The 8502-nt window shown below is 37.6% G+C and overlaps 1 non-coding gene across 1 annotated transcript; it reads right to left on the bottom strand.

Moving 5' to 3' along the window:
- Positions 1 to 6225: 6225 nt before the first annotated feature.
- LOC112774866 (small nucleolar RNA R71) lies at positions 6226 to 6333 on the bottom strand. The gene has a single exon (XR_003189324.1). It is a non-coding gene; the product is annotated as a small nucleolar RNA R71 (small nucleolar RNA).
- Positions 6334 to 8502: the final 2169 nt, after the last annotated feature.

The raw sequence follows: 8502 nt of genomic DNA on the forward strand, positions 1-8502 counted from the left end.
GCCTATCTAATTTCCAGTAACAACTCATCTCATCAGGTTAGTGTCGTCTTCTATATGTGTTCTTTAGGTAAAAACAGTTTTATTTATTTATTTTTCAGTACTTTAAGTTAAAGATAGAAATAAACTTGAATTGTTGTTAAATATTAATGAAATAAGGAGTAAACAATTTGCAAAACGTCCCATGCTTTGACTTACAAATTTCCTCTCATCTTTTTTGGCCTTGTTGGGCTTCGGCTCAGGAATAAAGTATGGAATAATCACTTTTCTACGTACATCTGCCACAATCCTCTCATCTACCATCATCGTCCCCAGCTATCTTGATTCGTCTTATCCAGTATAATGCTCACTTTGTCCACGTCGTTAGTGGCATGATAATAAACTTTTATCTTACTGTTAGTTTAATTATGACTCCTTCCTCACATTTCGCATATTACTAGTTTTGCCTTGAAGAGAAGGTAAGCTTTGCTACAATTTTCATTCAGCGACTTCTAATTTCGCTTGATCGAACTCTGCAGGGTGGTGCTGATCCCCAACGAACATCGCCAGGGAGACAGGCAAGCTTTGTGGACGTTGCGACCGGGAGAGGAAGTTGTGGATAATGTAATGTTGTTTGAACTAACATTTAGTCAGCTCACTGTTAGTTGTCTTAGTCTAATCGTTTCTAGTGATAAGCTTTGTTTTAACAATCAGAAATACGTCGACTGTGATGCTTCGTACAGGTGCTGACTCTGCTGGCTACTATGCTGACTGATGAGCAAGTAGATAGGCGCATCTCGTGGCTTCCGATGACATTCACAGTATGTCACCTAAATCCCGGTGTTTTAGAAACTGTTTAATAACTATTCCAACTTCTGTTATATATATTGTAAGCACGAGTGCCATGATGGAAACTAATGGATCATATTGATAATGCAGCAAGTGGCCCTGAATCCTGTCGCATTCTGCAAGGAGACATTGTCCTTCATCAGGCAACACTACATGGGCCAGGCTGATGATCTCACGAAGGTATTCCACAGGACAATGGATTTGCGGTTTGATCCATTTATAGATGTCCCAGCCCAAGGATAAACTATTTTTTCCCCAGATCTATGTTTCGATGCACTTAAATCGTCATTGGTATCTAATGATAATCGATATCCAGAACGAATCCCAGATTTATCTGGACTCCCTGAAGTCTCAAAATATGCGTGATGCCAAGATCAACCAGATGTATTTTGTGGTAGTTTTACTGCGTGACAATCCCTTGTGTTCTACTTAATAATGATGCGTAGCATTCTTTAAATTTACTATACCTAAGTATCATGTCCATTTGGCATTGCAGGCTAGGTACATCCAACAATTGCTGCGAGAAGGAAAGTTCTATGACAGACCAGAAAGTAAAGCACCACAAGTCACGGATTTCAAATTTTCAGAGCCTGTGACAGGTCAACAAGCACCAATGTCTAATGATTGTGGCATTTGGGTTAATGTGATTCCATCCATTGAGCAACCCAAATGCCACAATCATTGGACATTGGTGCTTGTTGACCTGTCATAAGCTCTGAAAATTTGAAATCCATGACTTCTGGTGGTTTGCTTTCTGGCCTGTCATAGAACTTTCCTTCTCGCAGCAATTGTTGGATGTACCTAGCCTGCAATGCTAAATGGACATGATACTCAGGTATAGTAAATTTAAAGAATGCCACGCATCATTATTAAGTAGAACACAAGGGATTGTCACGCGGTGAAACTACCACAAAATACATATGGTTGATCCTGGCATCACGCATATTTTGAGACTTCAGAGAGTCCAGATAAATCAGGGATTCGTTCTGGATATCGATGATCATTAGATACCAATGACGATTTAAGTGCATCGGAACATAGATATGGGGAAAAAATAGTTTAACCTTGGGCTGGGACATTTATAAATAGATCAAACCATAAATCCATTATCCTGTGGAATACAGAGGTGTACCTTCGTGAGATCATCAGCCCGGCCCATGTAGTGTTGCCTGATGAAGGACAATGTCTCTTTGCAGAATGTGACAGGATTCACGGCCACTTGCTGCATTATCAATATGATCCATTAGTTTCCATCATGGCACTCGTGCTTACAATATATATAACAGAAGTTGGAGTAGTTATTAAATAGTTGCTAAAACACCAGGATTTAGGCAACTGATGAGCGGATAATTTATACACTTTTTGGCATTGTTTTTAGTATATTTTTAGTAGAATCTAGTTACTTTTAGGGATGTTTTCATTAGTTTTTATGTTAAATTCACATTTCTGGACTTTACTACGAGTTTGTGTATTTTTCTGTGATTTCAGGTATTTTCTGGCTGAAATTGAGGGACTTGAGCAAAAATCAGATTCAGAGGTTGAAGAAGGACTGCTGATGCTGTTGGATTTTGACCTCCCTGCACTCAAAGTGGATTTTCTGGAGCTACAAAACTCAAAATGGTGCGCTTCCAATTGAGTTGGAAAGTAGACATCCAGGGCATTGAACGTAAAAGGGCATTGAACGCCAGTTCTATGCTGCTGTCTGGAGTTAAACGCCAGAAACACGTCACAAGCGAGAGTTGAACGCCAGAAATACGTTACAAACTGGCGTTCAACTCCAAGATTGACCTCTACACATATAACATTCAAGCTCAGCCCAAGCACACACCAAGTGGGCCCCAGAAGTGGATTTATGCATCAATTACTTACTTCTGTAAACCCTAGTAACTAATTTAGTATAAATAGGACTTTTTACTATTGTATTAGACATCTTATGATCTTTGGATTATCTTTTGATCATTTTTAGATCTCTAGACCTCCATGGGAGGCTGGCCACTCGGCCATGCTTACCCTATATTCACTTATGTATTTTTCATACGGTAGAGTTTCTGCACTCCATAGATTAAGGTGTGGAGCTCTGCTGTTCCTCAAAGATTAATGCAAAGTACTACTGTTTTTCTATTCAATTCAACTTATTCTGCTTCTAAGATATTCATTCGCACTTCAACCTGAATGTGATAAACGTGACAATCATCATCATTCCCTATGAACGCGTGCCTGACAACCACTTCCGTTCTACCTTAGATTGAATGAGTATCTCTTGGATCTCTTAATCAGAATCTTCATGGTATAAGCTAGATTGATGGCGGCATTCATGAGAGTCCGAAAAGTCTAAACCTTATCTGTGGTATTCCGAGTAGGACTCTGGGATTGAATGACTGTGATGAACTTCAAACTCGCGAGTGCTGGGCGTAGTGACAGACACAAAAGGAGGGTGAATCCTATTCCAGTATGATCGAAAACCTCAGATGATTAGCCGTGCTGTGACAGAGCATTTGGACCATTTTCACAAGAGGATGGGATGCAGCCATTGGCAAGGGTGATGCCTCCAGACGATTAGCCATGCAGTGACAGCGCATCGGACCATTTTCCAGAGAGGATTAAAAGTAGCCATTGACAACGGTGATGTCCTTACATAAAGCCAGCCATGGAAAGGAGTAAGACTGATTGGATGAAGACAGCGGGAAAGCAGAGATTCAAAGGAACGAAAGCATCTCTATACGCTTATCTGAAATTCTCACCAATGAATTACATAAGTGTTTCTATCCTTATTTTCTATCTATTTATTATTTATGTTCAAAAACTCCATAACTATTTTATATCCGCCTGACTGAGATTTACAAAGTGACCATAGCTTGCTTCATACCAACAATCTCCGTGGGATCGACCCTTACTCACGTAAGGTTTATTACTTGGATGACCCAGTGCACTTGCTGGTTAGTTGTATCGAAGTTGTGAATGAAAAACGATTTATTAAGACGTGCGTACAGAGTTTCTGGCGCCGTTGCCTGAGATCACAATTTCGTGCACCAAGTTTTTGGCGCCGTTGCCGGGAATTGTTCGAGTTTGAAAAACTGACGATTCATCTTGTTGCTCAGATTAGGTAATTTTCTTTTTGTTTTATTTTCAAAAATTTTTCAAAAACCTTTCAAAAATTTCTCACTTGTTTTAAAAAAAAAATGTTTTCAAAAAAATATATTTTTCTTCAGAATTTTTAAGAATGAATTCTAGAGTTTCATGAAGCATGTTGAAGCATGGCTGGCTATAAAGCCATGTCTAAATTCTTTTGGGCTGAGGTTTTGGCCTAAAATTGAATGAATTACTCGCATATTCATGCTAAAGCTTGACTGGCTATTAAACCATGTCTAACCCTCAGATTGGAGCTTTAGACTAAGAATACAAGATTCCTGGAATTCATATTAAAAATTTTGGAATCCTTATTTTTATTTTTCAAATAATTTTCGAAAAAATCCAAAAAAATCATAAAATCATAAAAATAAAAAATATTTTGTGTTTATTGCTTGAGTCTTGAGCCAAATTTTTTAAGTTTGGTGTCAATTGCATACTCATCTTGCATTTTTCGAAAATTGCATTCATGCATTGCATTCATCATGATCTTCAAGTTGTTCTTGATAAACCTTCTTGATTGATCTTCATATTACATTGTTTTGTGTTGTATGTTGTTTTTCATATGCATTCTTGCATTCATAGTGTCTAAACATGAAAGATTTCTAAGTTTGGTGTCTTGCATGTTTTCTTTGCATATAAAATTTTCAAAAATAATTTCTTGATGTTCATCATGATCTTCAAAGTGTTCTTGATGTTCATCTTGACATTCATAGTGTTCTTGCATGCATTCCTTGTTTTGATCCAGAAAGAAAAGAGAAAAACATGAAAATGACGTTTTAATTTTTCTCTCTCATCATTAAAAATTCAAAAATCAAAAAAATATATTTTCCTTTTTCTCTCTTAAAATTTCGAAAATTAGATTTGACTTTTTTAAAAATTTTTAAAATCTAGTTGTTTTTATGAGTCAAATCAAATTTTCAATTTAAAAATCTTATCTTTTTCAAAATCTTTTTCAAAAATAAAATCTTTTTCATTTTTCTTATCTATTTTCGAAAATTTCAAAAAAATATTTTTCAAAAATATTTTTCTTAATTTTACATCATATTTTCGAAAATAACATCATCAATTAATGTTTTGATTCAAAAATTTCAAGTTTGTTACTTGCTTGTTAAGAAAGATTCAAACTTTGAGTTCTAGAATCATATCTTGTGATTTCTTGTGAATCAAGTCATTAATTGTGATTTTAAAAATCAAATCTTTTTCAAAACTAATTTCAATCATATCTTTTCAAAAATATCTCTTTATCTTATCTTTTTCAAAATTTGATTTTAAAATATCCTTTCTAACTTCTTATCTTCTTATCTTTTCAAAATTTTCAAATTTGTTTCAACTAACTAACTAACTTTTTGTTTGTTTCTTATCTTTTTCAAAACTACCTAACTAACTCTCTCTCTCTAATTTTCGAAAATATCTTCCCTCTTTTTCAAAATTTCTTTTTAATTAACTAATTATTTTAATTTTTGATTTTAATTTTCGAAAAATTACTAACATTTTTCAAAAACTATTTTCGAAAATCACTAACTCTTTTTCAAAAATAATTTTCGAAAATTCTCCTTCTCTCTCATCTCCTTCTATTTATTTATTCATCTACTAACACTTCATCTCACCCAAATTCGAACCCCCTCTTCCATCTGTGTTCGAATTTTTTCTTCTTCTTTTCTTCTACTCACACAGGGACCTCTATACTATGGTAAAAAGGACCCCTATTATTATTATTTTTCTGTCCCTCTTTTTCATATGAGCAGGAGCAAGGACAAGAACATTCTTGTTGAAGCAGATCCAGAACCTGAAAGGACTCTGAAGAGGAAACTAAGAGAAGCTAAATTACAACAATCCAGCAAGCACCTTTCAGAAATTTTTGAACAGGAAGAAGAGATGGCAGCCGAAAATAATAATAATGCAAGGAGGATGCTTGGTGACTTTACTGCACCTAATTCCAATTTAGATGGAAGAAGCATCTCCATTCCCGCCATTGGAGCAAACAATTTTGAGCTGAAACCTCAATTAGTTTCTCTGATGCAGCAGAACTGCAAGTTTCATGGACTTCCATCTGAAGATCCTTTTCAGTTCTTAACTGAATTCTTGCAGATATGTGATACTGTTAAGACTAATGGAGTAGATCCTGAAGTCTACAGGCTCATGCTTTTCCCTTTTGCTGTGAGAGACAGAGCTAGAATATGGTTAGACTCTCAACCTAAGGATAGCCTGAACTCTTGGGATAAGCTGGTCAAGGCTTTCTTAGCCAAGTTCTTTCCTCCTCAAAAGCTGAGTAAGCTTAGAGTGGATGTTCAGACCTTCAGACAGAAAGAAGGTGAATCCCTCTATGAAGCTTGGGAGAGATACAAAGAACTGACCAAAAAGTGTCCTTCTGACATGCTTTCAGAATGGACCATCCTGGACATATTCTATGATGGTCTATCTGAATTAGCTAAAATGTCATTGGATACCTCTGCAGATGGATCCATTCACTTAAAGAAAACACCTGCAGAAGCTCAAGAACTCATTGACATGGTTGCTAATAACCAGTTCATGTACACTTCTGAGAGGAATCCTGTGAGTAATGGGACGCCTATGAAGAAGGGAGTTCTTGAAATTGATACTCTGAATGCCATACTGACTCAGAATAAAATATTGACTCAGCAAGTCAATATGATTTCTCATAGTCTGAATGGAATGCAAGCTGCATCCAACAGTACTCAAGAGGCATCTTCTGAAGAAGAAGCTTATGATCCTGAAAACCCTGCAATAGCAGAGGTGAATTACATGGGTGAACCTTATGGAAACACCTATAACCCCTCATGGAGAAATCACCCAAATCTCTCATGGAAGGATCAACAAAAGCCTCAACAAGGCTTTAATAATGGTGGAAGAAACAGGTTTAGCAATAGCAAGCCTTTTCCATCATCCACTCAGCAACAGACAGAGAACTCTGAACAAAATACTTCTAATTTAGCAAACTTAGTCTCTGATCTATCTAAGGCCACTGTAAGTTTCATGAATGAAACAAGGTCCTCCATTAGAAATTTGGAGGCATAAGTGGGCCAGCTGAGTAAAAGGATCACTGAAATCCCTCCTAGTACTCTCCCAAGCAATACAGAAGAGAATCTAAAAGGAGAGTGCAAAGCCATTGAATTAATTACCATGGCCGAACCTGTAAGGGAGGGAGAGGACGTGAATCCCAAGGAGGAAGACCTCCTGGGACGTCCAGTGATCAATAAGGAGCTTCCCTCTGAGGAACCAAAGGAATCTGAGACTCATCTAGAGACCATAGAGATTCCATTGAACTTCATTATGCCATTCATGAGCTCTGATGAGTATTCCTCTTCTGAAGAGAATGAGGATGTTACTAAGGAGCAAGTTACCAAGTACCTTGGTGCAATCATGAAGCTGAATGCCAAATTATTTGGTATTGAGACTTGGGAAGATGAACCTCCCTTGTTCACCAATGAACTAAGTGATCTGGATCAACTGACATTGCCTCAGAAGAAACAGGATCCTGGAAAGTTCATAATACCTTGTACCATAGGCAACATGATCTTTGAAAAGGCTCTGTGTGACCTTGGTTCAGGGATAAACCTCATGCCCCTCTCTGTAATAGAGAAACTGGGAATCTATGGGGTGCAAGCTACTAAAATCTCATTAGAGATGGCAGACAATTCAAGAAAACAGGCTTATGGACTAGTAGAGGACGTGTTAGTAAAGGTTGAAGGTCTTTACATCCCTGCTGATTTCATAATCCTTGATACTGGGAAGGATGATGATGAATCCATCATCCTTGGAAGACCCTTCCTAGCCACAGCAAGAGTGTGATTAATGTTGACAGAGGTGAACTAGTCCTTCAATTGAATGAGGACTCCTTTGTGTTTAAAACTCAAGGTCATCCTTCTGTAAACACAGAGAGGAAGCATAAAAAGCTTATCTCAATGCAGAGTCAACCAGAGCCCCCACAGTCAAACTTTAAGTTTGGTGTTGGGAGGCCACAACCAAACTCTAAGTTTGGTGTTGAACTTCCATATCCAAACTCTAAGTTTGGTGTTGGGGAGTCTCAACAATGCTTTGAACATCTGTGAGGCTCCATGAGAGCCCACTGTCAAGCTATTGACATTAAAGAAGCGCTTGTTGGGAGGCAACCCAATTTTTATTTAATTATATTTTTATTAGTTATATGTCTTTATAGGTACATGATCATGTGGAGTCACAAAATAAATCAAAAAATTGAGAACGGAATCAAAAATAGCAGAAGAAAAATCACACCCTGGAGGAAGATCTCACTGGCGTTTAAACGCTAGTAAGAAGCATCTGGCTGGCGTTCAACACCAGAACAGAGCATGGTTCTGGCGCTGAACGCCCAAAATGGGCAGCATCTGGGCGTTTGAATGCTAGAATTGCACCCTGGAGAAGAGCTGGCGCTGAACGCCCAAAACAAGCATGGTTCTGGCGTTCAACGCCAGAAATGGGCAACAAATGGGCGTTCAACGCCCAGAACAAGCACCAATCTGGCGCTGAACGCCCAGAGTTGTGTGCAAGGGCATTTTGCATGCCTAATTT

This window comes from Arachis hypogaea, chromosome 18 (assembly GCF_003086295.3).
Source record: "Arachis hypogaea cultivar Tifrunner chromosome 18, arahy.Tifrunner.gnm2.J5K5, whole genome shotgun sequence".
Lineage (NCBI taxonomy): Eukaryota > Viridiplantae > Streptophyta > Magnoliopsida > Fabales > Fabaceae > Arachis > Arachis hypogaea.